The sequence below is a fragment of the Tetrao urogallus genome (assembly GCF_951394365.1).
Source record: "Tetrao urogallus genome assembly, chromosome: 2".
NCBI lineage: Eukaryota > Metazoa > Chordata > Aves > Galliformes > Phasianidae > Tetrao > Tetrao urogallus.
The window spans coordinates 87,967,231-87,990,490 of NC_136814.1; positions in this window are offsets into that span (position 1 = coordinate 87,967,231).

Genomic DNA, 23,260 nt, shown 5'->3' on the forward strand with positions numbered 1-23,260 from the left:
ATATTTTTATCTTCAGATCAAGTAATGAGATGTATATTGTCTTTCCATTTGTCTCTTTCAAATTACCTAAGGGTAATACGTATATCTACTTTTTATTCAGAATTTTTAATTTGTACATAAAATAATGCTTCTAGATGACCCTATTACAGAGAAAAACCAATACTATACTCTGGAGGTTTTATCAATCTTACCAATTATTACCTATGTCAAATAGCTAGAGGAAGGAGACTTTCCCTCTTCAATCATTAAATAAATACTAAATCTTCACTAGACAACACAGCATCTGTGAGGCATGTATCTATCACGATTTTCAAGAAATATATGTGTAAAAATCCTAAAATGGTTCTTGCTAGGGGAAAAATATAAAAATGCTTATGGCTAGTGAAGTGAAGTGAAGTCAATATATGCTGTGTTAGGATCTCTGGCTATTCTGCTGAGCTTTGGACAACACCTACATAGCTGATGTTGTTTTACTTCAGAACAAGTTACATCAATCAGCAGTTTTCTTTTTACATTATAAACCTTTATGATAACACACAAGTTAAGTGCCATTATCTTCCATTCATAAAATTAATCCCTTCCAAGAGTACCTGTTAAGTGCATGTAATTCAGATGCACGAGGGCACTCTGTATAGGACAATTTACTAGAAAAAAACGCCATTGTAAGTATTGACATTTGCAACTTGAAGCTACCCAACAAGCAGCAAGGCAGATGTTCATGACTAAGAGCAAAAGTGTTCATAGTACACCTTCTAATAGGATCTGAATTGTCATCAAGGTGAGAAAGGCAACTAAGACACAAAGAAAAGCAGTATGGGGTGATGTAATCCTGAAGTCTGAGTACCGCGTATAATTCCTCTACCTAGATATCTTTTCAGAATGCTGGATGGACAAGTAGCTAACAATAGAGACTCTCTGCAGTGTTTCTCAGTCCTTCTTGCTCCCTTCTTTTCAGCTCATTGGTTTTGCACAACAGGGCACTTATCCTTGACAAAGGAGGTCTGATTCCTTTCAGCTGCCCTCCAGCGTGCCAGATAAAAGGATTAGACTTTCTCCAAACTGCCACATGCCTGTAAGTGCTAGAAGTTAATTTATCTGGTAGGAACTCCTCTGCCTAGGGCTCTCCAGCACTTTATTGCTAATCATTCAGGGTTATTTACGTCTCAGTACTGGAGCTGGCTATTAAGAGTGGAGGCTCAGTTTAAAAAGGTATATATCATACAGCAGCCAGCTTGCTAGCCTGCAGAAGAATCGTGCTAATTCAGGTAAGATGCTTTATTACTAATTTTCTATCCATGTGCATTCATTCTGAATTTTGCCTTCAGAATTCAAGAAAATGATGTGAAAATATTTTTTCTCCTCACATTTTTTCTTAACTTGTGCTGTAAATAAATTAGTAGAAATAACAACACAGCAGGTGCAGGCCTTGATGACAACATCTATTTGCAGAATAATTAATCTATCTCGATGAGGTGTATTTGTGGTGAGATCCTATTCTTGTATCTGTACATCTTCATTGACGTATATGAATTCCAGCACCAAGAAAGGATCTTGTAGCCTAGTTTATACTATATTATTCATACAGCTGTGTAAGGGACAGCCAGAACTGCTGCATGTCCCTCAAAGCAGGTGCAAGAAGATGAGTTCAGAACAATTACTCAGTGCATCTTGCACCTGCTAGCAAACAGATGACTGTAACTGTACTTTTTAAAGGGTTGAACTCCAGTTTTTGAATTTATAGGAGAACAAAAACTGCTTAGTCTCAAGCAGGGATAATAGAGTCTAGAACTGTGTTTAAAAGAAAGGTCACAAGCTCTTAACCACATGCAGATGTTAAGAAAGTGCTATACTCACAGTTACCTAGGACTGGATGCTGATGTGGTATGGATTAGAGAGATTTTTTTCTGTGACTGTTGCCCCATTGTGGACCTTTTAAAATTCTAGTGGGAGAGTCTCCCAGTACACCCTTCTTTGCTATTTGGGTTCCAGAAGCTGAATATGTAAAATTATTATGAAGACAACCCCTCTTATAAGATGCCTTCCCTTAGAATACAGAGAGTCTGTTCCTTTTACAGCAGTAATCTCTCAACAGCGAATACTCACAGAGTTTAGATGAAAAATGCCATTTCTTCACAAAGGAACATGCTCACTTTGAGCAGTCAGTAACCTCAGTTTTCCAGACCTTCCACACTCTTAACTAGGCTTCACAAAAATATATCGCACAACATCTTAGGCTTCCAGGCACTTTTAGTGACAGGGTCTTGTTCGTGGTTATTCAAACAAGCATGCATATATGTACACATCAAAAGGCTCTCTCTGTGATTTGTTCCCCTTATAATTACACTGGGTCATATGGAAAAAATGAAGTAGGCCACATTTTCCAACCAGTATGTGCAATAATGGCTATTTCAGAAACTGGCCCAAAAAGATTTGCAGTTCATTAAAGGATTTTTTTTTTCCTCGCAATCTCTCCATCCATCTCTCTGACCCTTGTCCTTTTTCTCATGACTTTGTGGAAAGCATTTGCAATTGATAATATTGGGGCCATATGCAGGTAAAACACAGTGCTGCAGCTCCATCTCTGACAGAGACATGGAGCAGCCACAACACCAGAGTAATGTGGGAGAGGGCTGGGAAGAGAGCAGCATCTTTTATCTTTCCACTGATTGAAAGTTAATGATGACTTTTAAAATAAAGCTTTAGTGAGTGTCACCTCTGTAAGCTTTATACATTTAACTTCTAAAAAAAAAAAAAGTCGGGGAGATGGGGTGGAATCTATCTTTTAAACTCTGCAAGTCCTACAGTGCATATTTTGGCTGAATCTCTGTCCTTTTGACCCTCTGGAAGATGATAGACTAGTGATGTTCATTACACCACCTGCCTCTCAGGAAAAATCTATTGCACTGTGTAATTGCTGAGAAGGTTTATACGCGTTTCCCAAACCTGAACATCTGCAAAGCTAGAAGGACTGGAAGATAAAACTTGAGACTTCTTCACAGCTGATTACACAAGGCATTACATGGACACCCACTAAGGTTATTTAAAAGTACTTTGAAAAATAGATCTTGTTCTCAACTGCAGGGCTTACCACTGGCTTTGGGAACTGCTGCTGAAACCCTATGCAGTCACAGTGAATTCTTCCCAGTATCTGCAAAATCAGTGAGCTTTTCATTGACTGGAACTGCACTAATATATGCAGACAGATTTTACCCCAAACAAAGTCTGATTTTGTGTCATTCCAGAGTTACAGCAGGGGTTTTAACTACCTTACCTTTTTTTTTTTTTTTTTTTTTTTCCCCCCCCCCCCCCCCCCGCTGTGTACTTAGTGATGGTAGAGGCATGTCTGTTGTAGTACAAGCCTGGAGGTTCTTGAGCCTGAAAAACAAGAGGATTAGACTATTCCTCTTCTCTCTCCTCTTCTCTCTCCTCTTCTCTCTCCTCTTCTCTCTCCTCTTCTCTCTCCTCTTCTCTCTCCTCTTCTCTCTTATCTATTTCTAGAAAGTAGTTTAAAATTTATAATTTATGTGTTCAGAGTATTTTAATACTATACTTCACAATGCAATGTAGAAATGAAGGGGTTTATTGCAAACAATAAGGAAGAATACCTGCATTTGTTCAGTGTTAAGCTTGACATTTTACTGGAAAAGCAAATGAATCCAGATACTGGATTAATCCTGCATGGAAACAAAATAACTGATTTTGTTATTTTTGATTCTTTGCAACACTAAAAGTGATTTTGGCAAAAGAAGATAAAGAACAACAGACAAGAAACGCGACTAAGTAATTTAATTCAAAATGTATATTAAAAAAGTAAATATTGTAAGACTTCGAAGATCACATAACAAAGTTAGAAGTACACTACAAAGTTCGCAAAGTTAGAAAAATGAAGAAATTCTAGTGTAACACTATTTTATTATTAAGTACTCTTCCACAAATTGCGCTTTTACTACAATATTTTTCAGTGGTCAAAAGTGAATGCTGTGTAATGAAAATTATACTGTCACTTACCTTCCACTTCCAAACTAAGGTTTGGGGCTATCAACATTTTAGCCACTGAGAAGACAAACATAGAGGTGTAAAGTTTAAAATCTCTAATGTTAAGTAGTCGATCTCAGAGAATGATGATTAAAAAGTCTAGGATTCATTCTGGCTTATGTGAGTTTTCCAGGTTGAAATGAGGACTCTTCCCTTCAGAATCATGGACTGAGTACAGTTATCTTGGATGATTCCGTTTGCTTTAACTCTTTGCTCTTTCTCTCACCTTTTGTCTAATCACCAAATACCATACCTTAATATTTCATCTCCTGATGAAAGTATTCTACCGAAAACATTGCTCTCTCCTTGATTGACTGCAACTGATACCAGAGCAATTAAAGAAAATAATAAATAGAGTGATAGTATGCAGGAATCTTGAAGAAATCACATGTGGTGTGGTGTTATCATTGTCCTCATTTAACCTTTTTAAGTCTCCTTTCGCTAATAAAGGTTGTCTTACCTCTTCTTATTTTTGTGCTGCTGTTCACTTTTTTCTTCCATACACAACCACTCATTCCTACTTATTCCTCCTCTTTTCCAATTCAACTTCTCAATCTCTGACCGCCCTTCACCTCCACAAACCTGGACCAACCCTTTCATCAGCCTCATTGTACCACCCCAGCTCTCCTTTTTACTCCTTCCTTCTACAATACCTGTCCCTATTGACCCTCTTTCAGTCCTACTCACAACCCCCTTTGAATTTAAATCAGGCAAGATTCTCCTGAAGCCAGCAGCCCAAAAGGCAGCTGGCTAAAAATACACGGAAGAGGATGTCCTTGTCCTTATCTGTGGTTGCTTCTGCTCCTCCCTGTAGCAGTCCACAGTTACAACAACAGTGAAGACCCTGTGAACGTTTGAAAACATCAGGAATGAAGCACATTCCCGTATATGAAATCCCTGTGATACAAAACTGCAGAAGTGATACAATTGTACCCAGCAAGAGTGAACTGTGTTTGGCTGAGAAACTTAGATGATCAAATGTATGGCTGGTGCTTGATACCGCAGCATCTCTGCTCTTAGATTTCCTAGCCAGATCCTTTCTCTAATATGTGGAGGTGCTGGATTTTTCCTAGGAATACCCTTAGTTGGGAATTCACAGATGTATGCTCTGTAAGGCTTAATGCTCTTTAGAACTGGAGCTACATCTGAGTGGAATTGCATGTAGAGGAAGCAGTGTATGATGAATTCAGTTTTGACTTGGAAAAAAGATTCAGCTGCAATCTATATATTTTAATGTGACAATAAAACAAAAATAAAAAATGGCAATGTTTCAGTTACGTAAATGAGCAGTCAAATCTTGAGAAATATTGTCTTAATATTAGTACATCAACATTTCAGTTAGACAATTCACCATTCTTGGCTTTTGATTTGTTTGCTTGCTTTGTCCATTCTGCTGAACCATTGTGTCTTTATTTTTCTGAGCTAGCTGAATATAGAAAAGAGAACTCTGAGCAAAATTTGTCTGATCTACACTATGCTTATATTAATACATAACAAGAATTTTGCTTTTTTTTTCTCCATGCTGCGATTTGTTTCTCTCCAATATGTACAAAGTCCCCTTTCTTTTGTAACTTTTAATGAATGCATTTCTGTGTGCATTTTCCACTTATTGAGTGACTGAATGAAAGTCATATGTGTGTAACTGTGGAAACCAGATTCTAGTTTCAAATGCACAGGGCTTCTTCCTGGAATACCAAATCTGCTTTTAAAGTTAAGAAAGGCAAAAAACAGCTTGTGACTTCAACCAGGTAGTTTGTGTCCTTTCTTGGCTTTGCTGATATAAAAACAAACGAGTCGAAAGCATTTCCACGGCCACCAGACTGAAGTGCCACGTCATTGGTGAGGTCAATGCTTTACCCTTCTTTCAAATAACTGTTTGGGAAGAATGGAGCTTTACTTCTGCTTTATCAACCCCTTCTTAACAGAGTGGAAATGGTCACTTACCATATGGATGAGCTCTTGTAGTTTTTGTCTTTCCATAAGCATCTGAATATATGAGATACAATCTGGCCTTAACTACATCTGTCTGTAATAATAGCCCAGAAGAAGAAATACAATATTTGCGTTTGAAAGAGAACTTTCAGGCCTGGAGCCATAAAGTTTCCACCTGTAACCATCTCTTTGAACTACTGCATTTGCAGTACTTTTGACTATTTAAGAAACTTTGAAACAAGAGTGCCGGCAGGTGAGGCAAAATATCATTGGTCTCTTGGTGAATCCTCAGAGGAAATCAGACAAAGGAATAAAGTTTCTTAGCAGATGAAAAAATCCCTTACCTTTTATTTTCTCCCTGTTTGCATCTATTTCTGTTGATACTTGATACCTCTTATGCATTCACAACAACATTTCTCAATTTAGTGAGCATGCCACAGCAATTGATTTAGACAATGCAATAGCTGTGACAGCAATCGGGAGGCACTCCAAATTTAAAAAGTAACAGGACACGCAAAATTGAAGCCTACTGACTGTTTTTGTGATAATTGAATTTCATTGAGTTTTAGCAGTGAGAAATGAGCAATAAAAGGGCTGTTTCCAGCCACAGTTCCAGGAAATGTCTAGGGCACCATGCATCAGAGAAATATATGTTGAACACTTACGTGCAAAAATCATCTGAGTTACTGATTCAGCCCAAAAAACTTCTTTCCTTCTTAGCTGCAAAAATAATTTCAAAATAGAATAGGCAAGCCTTTGTGGTAAAGAATTAAAGATAAAAAGGGCTGAATCCTTTTGTATAGCTCCAGGACTGCGAAGTTGCTGTGTGGGCAATTTAACTATGTTTCACACTGAACAGTTTCTGTAAATGAGGATCTCTTTTTTTGTAGATTTTCCCAGAACAATTATTGGGGAAATTTATTTTCCTGGTGCTCAAGAACTTAATTTTTCACAACTGAAAATGTGCATTGGTTTGTTATGATGTTTGAACCATTGCTCCTAGATGATTGTGTTTCTGAGGGGGTCACTGCTGAGGTCTTGTGTAATATAAGAACAATTCTCTCTGTTCTCGATGCCATTTCATTAGCTCTTCAGACGCTCAGCATTCATTGAGAAGAGTAGCCTTCACACCTTTGGAAATGGCAGGCTAAGGAGTTGCACTGCATCTTTTGTTTTTCACAAGAAACAATAATACACTGCCCATCTAATCCACATTTCTTTCAGTGGAATCCAGGCGGGTATGAAATAGATGGTTATAAACAGATCTCTGTGACGGATACATTGCAAGAAATGTTTTCTCTCTCTTTAACAAAGTTCCAGTCTTAACTTTAACTTCTGTGTAAAGTAGCTCTTCAGAAATGAAGGCTTCCTGTCTCTTACTGACTTTCATGCAGATTTCCCAAGTTCAGTAGCTCAAAAGCAGTTGGTTAGTAAGTATGTCATCCTTTTCCTCATCAAAATCGTGAGAAGACAATGTGTGTCTCAACAAAAGTCTGGTCTGTTTTGATAATAACAATTTCTATGATCACTAAAACTTTATCTCAGAACTTAGCCTTACAATGGGGAATAACATACATCACTTAAAGAAATGCCATGGGAAGTCTGTGTTTTGTAGTGATGTTTGATCATGTGGAGGCCAGAAGTTTCTGTAAGATTGTCAAGAGTTGGGAGAAGTACCATTGATTGTAACCAGAAATATCTAAGAGAATGACATTAAAGGGAATCAGAAAATAACTTCTTTTTAATGTACCTTTCACTTCCTGAGATATGCAGTATAATGGATAAAGATTTATATGGCTCTTAGAATGAAACAAAACTTAGCTAAGCTACTTTTTGCCATATTTAACAAAAAATGGTTGGATAGCAAGTCTAAAAGAATAAGGCTAGCTGAGATGGGATTATTTTTTTTTCGTGGAAAAATGCTGACTAACCTGGTTTAACATCTTTCTTTTATGCATTCAGAGATTCTACTGTTACTCTGTAGAGGAAGGGAAAATGACTTGAATTTAAATATTATTCATGGGAATAGATTTGGGGCAAAACTTAATCAAGTCAGTGCATTAGCTCTGACTAAATAAATGACATTTTGTCCACAGGATAAGCCAGTTATGCCTTGGACTTTAATAGAAAGACATGCATAGCCACTCTTCAATTTTGCCCATGGAACTTTTACACAGGAGTCATGCATAGCAGAGCTGCCAGATTCAAAAATAGAAGTGCCTTCATTACTCATTCATGCGAAGGGAATGAGGCAAAGTGTGGGTGAACATACAGTTGGACATGAAAATCTGATAAGAGCACAGGGGAACAACAATGGCAGCATAGGGAGCCATAAATCTGGTGTTGATTGGCATCTACTGTTAATTTGTATTCTACGTATGATCCAGCAGATGAAGCACTGGGAAATAATGTACGTTTGTGAGGCAGTGCTCAGAATTGCTTTTCCTCCATGCCAAAGACCTGGTGAATTGAAGAAGTATGACAATTGCCAGCTTTTTGCTCAAATGCAGAATCTGACTTTGAGGGATCAGCTTCCCTCTGTCATAATGAAAAATAGAGACCCACAATGTGACATGGAAAGAAGAGGGAATGCAAATGTACACCAGCTGGGAGAAGGAAGAAAACACATAAGAGTTTCTGCAGTGTAAGAGCTAAAATAAGGTAAAAATGCTAACACTATTCTGTCATGGTAACATTGGAGAACATACTTAAATGGTAACGGAAATGTAAGAAACTAGTGGGTACTGAATTACTTCTAAATTCTGCACAGAAAGCAGAGTCTTGTCTGCCTCTTAAAAAACACTTCTTGTTCTTTCTATTCAGGATATGTTAATGGGGAAAAAAATCAATAGACTATTAAAATACTTCAAAGATATATTTCAGATAAGTTCTATAGAGGTATTCTTACTGATTGGCAATGCATATGTCTGTCTGGCAATGACAAGAACCTTTTGAAGGAGAACTTTCTAAATATTAGAATAAATACTAAAATCTACTTCTCTATAAATGTCAAGAGTACAACCAAAAACCTTCCAGGAAGGTTTGTCTTAAAAAAAAAAAATATTTTTCTGACTCTGCCCTCTCTTCTGGCTTGCTCAGAGGTGCAGAGTAAGGATTTTTTTGCCTGCTGAAGATAAGCAAGCTACTGCATGACAGAACTGCTATGGAGCACAATCCATGGAAGGCTGAGGTACCAGAGGCTTGAATGGACAGATCTTGCAGCCCAAAGCAGCTGCGTGTGCTCCTCTTCTTCATTATAACAATACATAGAACAGCGCACATTTGACAGAAGCTTTTAAGCTTTTGCTTACTGCAGTTTCTCAGCAGCTTGTAAAATCTGAAGGAAATTCGTATTCCTTTGCAAGGTGCGTTCAACACTGATTATTTTGCTTTAAGGGTCAACTACTCATTACAGAGTATGAGCTAAACAGGATGTACTGAGGCTGTGCTTAAGTATTTTGCTATTAGTGAGATTTGTGGCATTAAACTTGTTTGTTGCTAAGTATCAGCAAGGATGAAATATATCCAGAAAAGGAATCAGACTGAATACCATGGACTCAATGCTTGGCCATGTATACATTACTCACAGGTTGGATCCTGATCCCAATCATAACTTGTAATAATGTAAATCAAGAAGAGACGTCACTAAGTGTAATAAAATAATAATAATAAATAATAATCACAGAATTAGAATCGTAGGCATTGGAAGGGACCTCCAAAGATCACAGAATCACAGAATTGTAGGGGTTGGAAGGAACCTCCAAAGATCATCAAGTCCAACCCCCCAGCCAAAGCAGGTTCCCTACACCAGGTCGCACAAGTAGGCGTCCAGGCAGGTCTTGAACATCTCCAGAGACGTAGACTCCACAACCTCCCTGGGCAGCCTCTTCCAGTGCTCCATCATGTCACTGTAAAGAAGTTCTTGTGTACATGTATGCAGAACTTCCTATGCTACAGTTTCTGGCTGTTCCCCCTTGTCCTGTCTCCACACACTGCTGCAAACAGTCTGGCCTCACCACTCTGCCCTCCACACCTAGATATTTATAGACCTGGATCAGTCTTCTCAGTCTTCTTTTCTCAAGGCTAAACAGACCCAGTCCACTTAGCGTTTCTTCATGCTCCAGGCCCCTCACCATCTTTGTGGCCCTCCACTGGACTCTTTCCAAGAGATCCCTGTCTTTTTTGTACTGGGGAGCCCAGAACTGGATGCAGTACTCCAGATGAGGCCTCACCAGGGCAGAGTAGAGGGGGAGGATCACCTCCCTCGACCTGCTGGCCATGCTCTTTTTAATGCACCCCAGTAAGCCATTGGCCTTTTTGGCCATAAGGGCACACTGCTGGCTCATGGCCAACCTGTCATCCACCAGGACACCCAGGTCCCTCTCTGCAGAGCTCCTCTCCAGCAGCTCATCCCCCAACCTGTACTGGTGCATGGAATTATTCCTCCCCAGATGCAAGACTCTACACTTGCTTTTGTTAAACCTCATCCGGTTTTTTTCTGCCCAGCTCTCCAGCCTGTCCAGGTCTTGCTGAATGGCAGCACAGCCTTCAGGCGTGTCAGCCAATCCTCCCAACTTCGTATCATCAGCAAACTTGCTGAGGGTGGCCACTATCCACTCATCAAGGTCATTGATGAAGATGTTGAACAAGACCGGACCCAGCACTGACCGCTGAGGAACACCGCTGGTTACAGGCCTCCAACCAGACTCTGCACCACCGACGACCCTCTGTGCTCTGCCAGTCAGCTGGTTCTCAACCCACCTCACTGTCCACTCATCTATCCCACACTTCCTCAGCTTTGTTATAAGGATGTTGTGGGGGACAGTATCAAATGCCTTGCTGAAATCAAGGTAGACTACATCCACTGCTCTCCCCCTGTCCACCCAGCCAGAGACAACATCATAGAAGGCTACCAAGTTGGTCAAGCACGACCTTCCCCTGGTGAACCCATGCTGACTGCCCCTGATAACCACCTTCTCTTCCAGTTGTCTGGAGATGGCATCCAGCACAAGCTGTTCATCTCCTTTCCAGGGACAGAGGTGAGGCTGACGGGCGTATAATTACCTAGATCTTCCTTCTTGCCTCTTTTGAAGACTGGAGTGACATTAGCTAACCTCCAGTCTTCAGACACCTCCCCCATTCTCCAAGACCTCTCAAAGATGACAGAGAGCAGTTCAGCAGTGACCTCCGCCAGCTCCCTTAGCACCCACGAATGCATCCCATTGGGTCCTATGGATTTATGAACATTGGTGTTGCCTAGGTGCTCTCAGACCACCTCTTCCCTGACTAAGGGAAGTCTTCCATTCCCCAGATACTCTCACTAACCTCCGGGGTTTGGGATTCCCAGGGGAAAGCTTTTTCACTGAAGACAGAAGCAAAGAAGGCATTCAGTACCTCTGCCTTCTCAGCATCCTCTGTTACCAGAACATCCCCCTCACTTAGTAGGGGAGCCACATTCTCCCTAGTCTTCCTTTTACTGTTAACATACTTAAAAAGCCAGATTCAATTCCAGGCAGGCATTAGCATTCCTAATATAATAATAATAATAGTAATAATGGTAATAATAGTAATAATAATAATAACAACAACAACAACAACAACAACAATATAATATATAATAGCATAATATAATAAATAACTAATACTAATAAAAATATGGTTCTTATATAACTCAGAATTCTTACATATCTCATCAGTGGTATTACAATAATGCCATTTGCTCTCTGCACAATGAATATGTGTCAAGAACATAGATGGCTTTGAACCTGTACAGTGCAAGCATTATTACAATCATATGACTAAAACAGTGACAGCACCTTTACCTGACATTTTTAACATCCTTACCTCAGCCAAATGAAGGTTAACCTATAGTTGATGTTACTGTACGGTATGCATATGCTGAAATGCAAACAAAGAAGAAACCACATATCTATGCGCCAAAACAAAACAAAACAAAACAAACAAACAAAAAAACCCACAGAAACATCTATTGCTTGAATAGAGAGGTGGTTTTGTTAAATCTGTCTGAGAGTTTTATTACTCTATTTGAATAGCAACCCCTATCCAGCCTGCATAGCAAAACAGCATCGCTTTTTTTTCCTAGACATCTAAGAAAACAATCTGGTTTTATTGAACCAAATTTCCAAATCCTCACTTACTACTTGCTTATTACTTGAATTGTCTCCCAGTCCCAATCCCCCACCCCTTTAGATCAGAAGTAAATACTCATATCAAATGTATGCTGAAGTAGCAAATAATGAAATATGACCTTCAGAAATATTTGCTCTCTTCATAATATCCTTCCAGAGTTATTTAGGTGGCCACATTATCACTGTAGTTTTAATTAAAGCAATGACATAAATTAGATTTGCACAATGCTAAACACTGAGAAATGCCTAAGTGTAGATTTCCTTGCGAGGTTTGTATCTTAATTTTCTTCTGAGCTTTAGAATTCATTTAGACATGAATGGATTCCCAAGGAGCTTGAAGAGAATACAGCACAGAATGCACCAGTGTTTTTGCCCCCAAACCAAAGGTTGGATGTCTCTGCAATTCTAAATTGTCATCAAAAGTCAAAAAGAAATCCTTACACACTCCTTGCTTCTGCAACTCACTATATTGGTTTGAAAGAAGTTTGGGATCATACAGTATTTGTGACAATGTAGGTAACTGAAATCTTGTACCTATTCTTCACCCTGCCACATAAACTTCTCAGGTGACATCCAATGTCAAGTGGAGACTAGCACAAAAAACAGTCCATCTCCTGCTGTTAATGGCAGCCTCATTGGTAGCTACTTCAAAGGATCCCAAAAATCTTTTATATATTTCAACGTCCAATGAAGGAGAACTAAAAGAACTTGTCCAAGGGAAGACACAAATAGACGTATAAGGACCTAAAAAGTGAATCCGTGGTGCTACTTGGAATACTGAGCACAGTAGTATGGTCAATGAGGCTGAAGAGACCTGCATTTGCAATTGATCCTTCTTCTCAGCTGCCTTTTTTCAGTACAAGTAGTGCAGCTTGCATGCTGCGTGAGCCTAAGCATGGCAGCACAGGATGACAGCATGCAAAACCTTAACTTTTTGAAAATGGAAAAAAAGTTAGAAACTAACTTTTGCATGCATATAGTGTCATACTAATTCACTGAACTTCAAGCATCAAGAAAACTGTATTCTGATTAAAAGATGATCAAATTAAACACAAGGATCCAGTTATCTAAGGAATCGTAACAGACAGAGAAGCAATAGTAACTTAAGAATTGAATGTGAAACACACTGCACTGTTTGCTTCTAAGACTCATGGGGGAGGGTTAGGCCCCTGTCCCCAGAGTGAAACCACCAAGCTACCTCAAGGATATTCTCTCCTGAATGTCATTCAGACCGAAGGTATTAAACCTAATTGGATAAAGGATTTATTATAGGATACAAGAGAAAGGAAATTTGGAAATTGTATGAAATATTGCTAAATATATAGGGGAATGAACAAAGGTGGGAAAATGGGACTGAGGCAGACTAACAAAGAGCAAGTGTGGGGAAAAACAGAGGGAAAATGAGACTCAAGGGAATGACTGAGTGGAAACAGTCAACAGTCCTGCACTTGATTGCCATGATTTCTCCAGTATTCCTACAAACTATTTGTAATTATCTTTTGTGAGAGTGTGCTTTCTGTTTTCAATAGATGTTTGAGTGATAGTGAACTATAGATTAGACTAGATGGCAAGGAGGATAAGAACTGGTGATGTGAGAAGATGTAAGCCTAGGGGACCTGGGAGTCAAGTAACTGGCAGCTGGAGGAGACTGGGGTCTGTGGGAAAGCTACTGCCTAGACTCCTAGACTGAGTGCCCAAGAAACCTACTGGAGACACCAAGCAGAATTAGACCAGCATCCAAAAAAAAAAAACAAAAAAAAACAACCGAAAACAAAAACCAAACCAAACCAACCAACTAACCAACCAAAAAACTGAATACAAAGCCTTGGGCACACTCCAACTCCAAGTCCATGGGGATTGTTCTACAGGTATAAATGATAAATGTATGCTATAAACTGTGTCTATGATGTATTGAAGTATAGCTTAAAGTTAAAAGTGGACAGAGTTAATGTATTTGGTACATGTGCTAATGTTAGAGAAGGAGGGGAGAAAATATAAGTGAGAATGAGAGACAGTTTAATAAAGGGTGTTTACCAATGTTACATCATGGTGGGAAGAACTTCAAGTTTTTGTAAAAGTGTCTATTACTGTCCAGTGCTCAGAACAGTTCCTAGTTAACTAACGAGGTAAACTAAACATAAAATAAGAGATAAACTAAACGTAAAATAAACACCTTTGGACATGCATAAGTAATGAATATTATGAAACAGCATAGTTTATTTTAAAGCCATTAATTAACTCCATCTATGAGTTCTTAGAAGAGGTTTCACCCTACTAATTCTTTTTTTAAGAGTTGGCCTGAAGGGGGCGTATACGTTTCTCCTTATTTTATATTATGTATATATGTGAATATATAGAATTAAATATATAATAAACAATAACAGGGGAAAATGTATGAACTGCACTTGGAGTTGGCAGCAGGATAGCCAGGACATGTCTCCTCTTTGACCCAGTGACTCAGACTGACATTAAGAACTGACAAGCCCTAACCAGTAGCCTTATTGCCTCATGGTAGACATTTCTTTGGAGAAATATTTGGCAACTGTGGGTTTGAGATCTCTCTGGCAGATGACAATATGAAGTCTGGTTTACTCTTTTTTGAGTAACTCAAATCTAGGTTACTTAGCTTGGGAAAATGTCAGTTGTACTTAAGCTTGGCATGCAGTAATACAAAAGCATGTGATACTTACATCCTTTTTTTTTGTATCTAGGCTATAAATCAATCACAGTATTGCAACACTGCTAAAATCTTTTTTCCGTACCAGATTAATAAAAACAGAATATTGTGCTTACTGTTTATAAATCCCTAATACAAACTTGTCAGTTGCTCTAGGATTCAGTGTCTACTGAAAAATAGTAATGATAGTTAAATAAGCAGACCAATGTTATCTGACAGCAGTATGGTGGTTTGGTCAAATGACTCATTGTGCCATCAGTATTTGAAGATTCCTTCACACTAAAATTAGATCATGCAGTTCATGATCTACCCTGGGATAGAAGATTAGAATCCACTCATTCAAACTTTTTAATCTGTCTTGTTTGTGTGCATCATCAGAGTCATTGTTAGAAAGCTGTTGTTTGCAGATGGTTGCACTTCCAGAGTAGAAAGAGCAAGACCTGAAGATAATGACATCTAATTTCCCAACCACTTTTGGAGACCTCAATTTAGCATTTCAGCAGAACAGATTTATATCAACCAAAGCTAAATAAACAACATTCCCAAATTAACAGAGCAAAAATAAATGCTGTGACTCTGTTTACTTATTTTGGAATGAAAGTGTTTCATGATGATGCCAAAATTGTGTGTCCAATGCACCAGTTTTCCCTGAGTCTTAAACACATGATAACCTGCACATCAGATTTTATTTGGCACATGCACTTGCATTCTCTAAATTGATGTGAAGATAGAAGTTTGCTACATCTAAAATACTAAGAAATTTCCATGTCAGGAGTCTTCAATCACTCCTGAGTAAAATATAAAAAAGATAGAATATTCAACAATGGTTTAATAGAAGATAGTCCGTATAAGGATGGGTGAACATTATGTGAACTTGTATTTTTGTTGAATGAGTTCTTAAAATGTGTAGTCATCCTCTCCTGAAATCCTGAACATACAGATGTGAGTTATAATGAACTAATACATAGAAAGTACTTCATATTAAGCAAATATTCAAAGGATACTTCAGCAGAAAACTATAATATTGATAGGCAACATTAGGAATATCTTGTTGCCAATAGAAATACATTCACTAGCAATAACTAAATACAGTCAAGTAAAGGTCTCTGAAAAAAATTATTATGTAGCAATGCAGCAAATCAAAGCATCAACTAATTTGAAGGCAACAGTTGCAGCAATTTGCAATTTTTATACAGTTTCGTTGAACTCAGTTGAGTTGCTTGATATTTACCACACCGTGTAAATCATAAATGCTAACAGTTCCTAAAGGGACCCAGGACTGCCGCAGTTCTAGCTGATGACTATCATACTTCCTTGTGGTTATTTTCAGGGACACTGAGTTGAATACATACCAGGAAGTCAGCACCCTGGGAAATTAGATTCATGTAGGCTTTATAGTCACAAAGAGAGGAAAGTTGTCAGTCCTACAGTTTTCAATCAAATAGATTATTATTTTTTTATAATGCTTTTACAGAGATGACCAGTAAAGACCTGAACCTAATTCATATTAACTCTTTTCAGTAGCATTATTTTGTTAATGATTTGTTTTTAAAATACCTCTGAAACTAATATGTATTTTGGCTATATGACCAAAGAATATAACCTGCCTTTTTGAGCTGCTTTCTGCTATATATTCTCTTCATTTGCTATTCAGAAACCTGAGATAACTTGTACATGCATTTTTTTAAAGAATCATAGAATGGCCTGGGTTGAAAAGGATAACAATGATCATTGAGTTTCAACTCCCCTGCTCTGTGCAGGGCAGCCCACCACCAGACTAGGCTGCCCAGAGCTACATCCAGACTGGCTTTGAATGCCTCCAGGAATGGGGCATCCACAACCTATCCACAACCTTTTAAAATGACTTATTTTCCTCTTAATCTATTACTCAGTAATGAGATCAATTCCTCAGCTAGAATTCACTTACTGACAGAATGTACTTCATATTTGTACGTTCCAACATTTGCACTGTAAAATATATACTACAGTATATATGTATATATACAGCATATATCCTACAGTAGTCTGTTAGGATCTCAGCAGAGGCAACCTAGTTGAGAGTTAAGATCAACATACTCTTTCTGTTCAATTTGCTCTAGCAGAGAAATACTTGATAAACACAAAGCTATATTATAATTTCATTTGTGTTTTTCCTGCTTGTACATTCTCCATTCCAGGCCACAGCCTGAGATGCTTTTCAACTACTTGATGTTTCTTGGATTTATGTATTTAGGGAATAGGAATAAATAGTAAAGTAATGGGAACCTGATCCTCTAAGGGTTAACCAAACCAGATCGCTCCAATATTTCTAACTGTCTATTAAAACAGAAATTATTTTAAAATAATTAAATTACATTGTTTCACTTGGAAAAGAATTTTAAGGCTACCAGCATTGCAATCTGCTGATGTCATACAATACTGACGGAACAACACATTTCTGGTTGTTGTATTTTGAAGCGTGACTTCCCTGATGAAACAGACTTCGGGCATTGAAATTCTGCTTGAGACTTGCTGGAAGACTGCTGGCAAACCTTCAGTTCAGGCTCATTGTTAGAGTTTCTCATTCTGATGGTTAATTACGTTTCTGTGCAAAATCATGTTTTCTGCATTGTTTTGGCCACAAATGTAAAACATAATTTAATTCATTCTGGCCAGATCCAGTACACAGTCCAATTTTATTTCTGTGAGACATTATTCAACTACTTTTTAAAAGATGACAGTAGTGCAAACTGTGATTAAGTATTCACTGTGATATTAACTAACTTATAAACTTTCTCAGATTTCATGTATTTCTGAAATATTTCAAAAAAAATTTCTTTCACTGAACAGCTCTTCATTTGGTGAACAATAAAGAATTGTTCAATAATTGTTCAATGGTGAACAATAAAGAATTATAGAGCAATCACAATAATCACAACAATCACAATATACAATATGTAATTTTTACTTCAATTTTTTTTTTTTTAAACAAGTTTTGTATGTGATATTGCTTTATCAGAATATAAGATTTTAGAATATTATGCTGATATTTTGTGATATTTGGACTACTCTTCCTCCTTTACTTTTTTTCAGTTTTAAAACAATAGGACTGACGTAACTGTCAAGAAGCCAATAATTTTGGAGTCACATCATCTCTTAAGTTGGATCTTCCAATGTTTAATCAGTAATAACACCCTCAGCAAATCAGCTGCCCAAGGCCAGTATGATAATTACTTTGAACAAACAAAAAACCTTGAGTTTTGTAAGGTATCTTTTAGGAAAAACCTGTTCCTCGTCTTTTGCATAATCCATCTGTTCTTCCCTCTACACTCAGAATGGTGGTTAGTAATACTTGATGATCTGTGTGGTATTTTCAAATATGCTGAGATTAGTTGTTTTGTCATGTTTGATTTCAAGTGAGAAATCCAAATCTAATATACACACCTCTAATTATGACTATGCTGCAGATGCTGGGATAGAGAAATCCACATACATAGAGCTGTTATGGAATTATGTTTGAAGACATACACTATTCTTGTCCACAGACTTGTCAATCTCATTTGTTTAGAAGAGTGCTAAGTTTACATCCGCAGAATTTTGTATTGTGTTCTGTGCAGCACTCAGTAATAGTTATATTGTTCATAAATATTATTATCATATGCAATGTTGTGTTAAACCAACACTAGGAAGACAAATGATATAGATCTCCCTGGCAATCAGACCTCTAAATATATTTTACAATTACTTCTGAAGTAATGAATGGGATTTAACATTCATCTAAAACAAGGTCCAAAACAGTTAAGATGAATTATCTTATGGAAAGTATGAGCACTCTCCATTCACTACGGACAAAGTCTAGATAACTAGTTTGGACAAGACATCTGGAATGGGATTTGCCTCACCTACACACAGATATCAGAAACTTAAATGTCTTAACTACTAACTTCCGGATTGCTTTCAAAATAATATCCCATTTTTATTCTAGAATCATAGAGTCATTAAGGTTGGAGAAGACCACTAAGATGGTCTAATCCAACTGTCAATCCATCACCACCATGCTCACTAAACCATGTCCCTCAGTGCCACATTTTTAAGAGTTAATAGAAGTTTACAACTTCCTCATTAAGTAGCAAAACAGCGCTCTTCTTGAAGCCCACAAATGAATTTGACTAACAATATAAATGTAACTAAAAAGTAGTAAATATGGTAAAAGTCATACTCAAATTGCTGAAAAAAAATATTATTCAGAAAGTCAGAAAAGGAAAGTCAGATATGGAGGTTTTTCACCTCTTGACATGAGATTAAACCACATTAAAATGATGATTAAAATAACAAAAAAAAAAAAAAAAAAAAAAAAAAAAGTGGAATCTCCACAGAGATGGGGACTACCTGCTTTGAGATAAAGCAGTCATATAACTAAGCTTATTTGGATGACGATCTTATGTTGTGGCTGCAAAATTGTCCAATACAGGGGAATAAAAGATACTATAGTAAAGACAGAACTGAAATGACAGTCTACTAAAATGTGATACAACGGTGACCTAAAAAGAAATAAATAAAAAATTCAAAAAGTACAAAAGATTATGTTTCACACAGTAGGAGTTTGCAGGCATCAGTAGAATATGAACTGCATGTGCAAGAGGCTATAATATCACTTCTTGTTCAGCAGAATTCTTTGGAAGGGTACTGGGCAATATTGCCTTGCATGACTATATCTTCATAAAAACGAATATGACAAATACTAATTTCAAGCTGGATAGGGGTGTATAATTCTATACATTTCCAGAAGCAATGGTAACAACATTGCTGTAAGAAAATTATATTTGTCGAAAAAAAAATCATTGCAGTTCTAGATTTATTATGGTCAGAAGAAAAAAAACAAAAACACTTATCCTCACTAAAACAGAATATGATCTAAATTAAACATTTCATATTTCACCTCACTTCACCCAAAAATTCTGATACAATATTCTGATACAGGGAAGAAGGTCTTAAAAAGGAAGTTCACACATGTCAACAGTTTATGGGCTGATTTGGCCCAGTTCCGTGACTAGAGGGATGGAGGGATTTCTTGGCCAGTATATATTATGGGTCAGTATATATATTTAAAAAAAAAAAAAAAAAAAAAAAAGATTTCTGCATAGACTGAAAAGAACAGAATAAACGTGTCAAAAAGAACCATGCTATTCTCTGCAAGGAGAAAAATTCTGTAAGGTAAATTCCGTGCAAAATACTATTGTATGCCAGCGGCATCAACAGAGAGAGTAACTTTAAAAATATGTCCCACATTTGTGCATTAAGTGTTTGTTGCAACAGGCACCAAGAGAGGTCATTTGGTTTGTGTTTGTGATATAATTGATAAGATTCAGTTCACCTAACTTTATAAGCCAGTGTCTCGCTCCAATTTATAGGAGGGAGAGGAGGTTCTTTTATTATCTGTATACCCGGTGAGAGATTAAGAAGCAACGGTTCAAATGTTGGTCCAACCAGTTTATTACAAATCTTAATCAGGGGAAACGGGGAAGGGGAGAACGGACACTATTATGAATTAGGGTAATGGGGGAAGGGAAGGAGGGCGATAGAAAAGATAGAAAAGAAGAAGCAAGGAGTCTTTATAGGCTGCAAGAGGGACATAGTCACCACCATGGATCCAGCGAGGTTCGACGGCGAAGCACGACCATGGCGATGATGGCCCCTTTTCAATGGTTTCAAAGTGGTCGAGTCAGCTGTCTTTGGAGTGACAGCTCAAATCCAAAGTGGTTGAGTCAGCTCTCCTTCGAGTGGCAGCTTCTGGCTCTGGGATCTCAGCAGAAACTCCTTTGTTCCCATCTTCCGGGCATTGCCAGCAGATAAGAGGGAGCAGGGATGCCCATCTGCATCCTGTTTCTCACAGAACACGATGGTATCGTTCCCCAATTTTCCCACAACTAGCTGGAGCTGTTTAGTCACAGGCCAGATCTTCTGCCAGTAAACACTCCTGAGCACTCTCATCCGCTCTTCTACAGAGCAAGCAGCTCTGGAGGAAGGGGCTTTCAAATGTTCCCAAAGTGATATCGATTATCACACCATTAGCACCCATTAGTTGCCTCCTCAACAAATCACTCAGGGTCTTATCACAAGAAATACCTCAGGAAGCAAGCTTTGAGCCAAAAAACAAAGAAGGATTCTCACAGTCAGATTCTGCCCAGAAAGCCTACAGGTATAGGTGTCTATTTTAGAATCAGCTGGATAGATTTTTCATATCTATTTATTGTAAGGTTTAAAGGCTTGATTCAGCTACCTTTAAAAAAGTCGTCTGTTACCATCTGAGATGATCTAGGATATCCAACATAGTTGTATAGGGCAATTAGATACATCACAGGTCACAATGGAGAGTTGTGTCTTCTAGAGAGGCATGGCTTTCAGCAACATCAAACAGTTATCTAGTATGCAGAAAATTAGATCCACTACCATTGTCTCGAATAGTAGAGAATCCATCTCACATTTAATCTTCTACCTGCAAACACCTACATTAACATATTCTACTCCAGATGTGAATTCCATTCAGTGTTTTCAACATAAATATCTAAATCTCTGCTAGAAGTCTAGGCTTCCATTGTAGCCAGTGGAGATGCAGTCAATACAGCCAGATCTTGATTCATTTTCCTGAATAGATACACAAAGCCCCTTCAGATGTATCAGGACATACCTAAGATGATTGTGCCAAAGCTAGAAGATATGCCACACAGCTAACATGAGATTCATACCTTTCTGGAACAGGAGCTGAAAGGCCGAAATGACGTTCTGGAGTGTGAAAAACAGCATAAAGCAGCTGTCTTCAGGCAGCTGAATATGAAATTTATTCATTTAATAGAAATCTGGTTTTCAAATTTCTCAAAAGAAGGGTACAAAAATTTAGATTTAGACTACTACACCTGGCTCAGTCTGACTTTAAAGTCATCTTGTTTAACAGAATTTACTAAAAACCAGAGCTTCTTCTGAAGATGGAACCCTTGAGAAGATATGTAGAACTACTTTTGGTATTGGAAAATATTTCCATCTTCTATTATCAGTTTGCAGAGGATCTCTTAGCAGTAGGCACTACAGGAAAGCTGTTAAGAGGGAAGTGTGTGACTAGTTAGAAACCAATAAATCCAAAGTAAAGGTCAGAAACATTCTGAACTAAAATAACATGAACAGAGATACTGACAAAATGTAATCCTAAACTGAAGCCAAATCAAAGAATCATCTGAGTGTTGCTGCCTGTTCCTAAAAATATAACAAGTCCTTTCGTTCCCATAAAATCAGTTAAACACACCTTTCTGTAACAAATGCATATTTTCTCATTTCTGTTTTTCTATTTTCTAACACTTTCCTATTAGACAAAAATGGCCAATAGAACATAATTTATCTTTAAATCAAAATATTTTCATGTTAATGTTATTAGTATACATAGTGAATTTTTCAGTTCAAGAGATGTCATTTAATTGTGTAGATGATCAAAATTTAGGTATTAAATTATGCATAAATCTATACGATTCAATAGATCTGAATGACTGTAAGAAGCATCTGTTATGCTGGGAGTGATGGTGCCATTCAGAAGGATCTCAGCAAGCTGGAGGAGCAGCCTGACAAAGATCGCATGAAATTCAACCAACACAACACAATCCGGCACTCAGAATTCAAGAAACCACACAACAGTATTGACTATGAACTGAGCAGCTGGGAAGGCCAACTGTGAAGAAGAGGAGCTGATGATCCTAAAGCACAAGTGGAATTTGAGTCAGTATGCATTCTTGCAGTAATGAAGGCTAATCATGGTTTGGGCTGCTTTAACAACCCAGTAACAAGTCAGTTTTGAATCTTAAAATCACTTCAGTTGGAAGAAACACTTAAAGGTCATGTAGTCCAACTGCCCTGCAATGAACATGGACACTACAGCTAGACCAGGTTGTTCAGAGCCCTGTCCAGCCTGATCTTGAAAGTCTCCCTTGATGGGCATCCACCACCACTCTGGGCAACTGTTCCAGAGTTTTGCTACCATTATTGTAAAGCACTTTCTTCTTATGTCCAACCTAAATCTCCTGTTTTATTTTGTAACCATTTCTCCTTGTCCTATCACAACAGACCATGCTAAAGAGTCTTTCCCCTTCCTTCTTCCCCTTCCTTCTTCCCCTTCCTTTCCCCTTAGATATTGAAAATCCACTCTCAAGTCTCCCTGGAATCTTCTCCAGGCTGAACAGCCTGCCCTAGTAGGGGAGGTGTTCCATCCCTTGGATCATTTTTGTGGACATGCTCCAACAGACCACATCTCTCCTGTACTGAAGTACAGGACCTTCCCCAGAAGTCCTTTTCAGTCTAAATTATGACATGACTTTGTGATTATTTAGCACAATTATTTTTCATATGGTGAATTCCCAACTAGCAGATCTTAACAGTTCAATCTCCACTGAAATCTGAGATGTCAGTGTGTCTTAAATCAGTACGGGATTTTTTCCCTTCTCTGTAT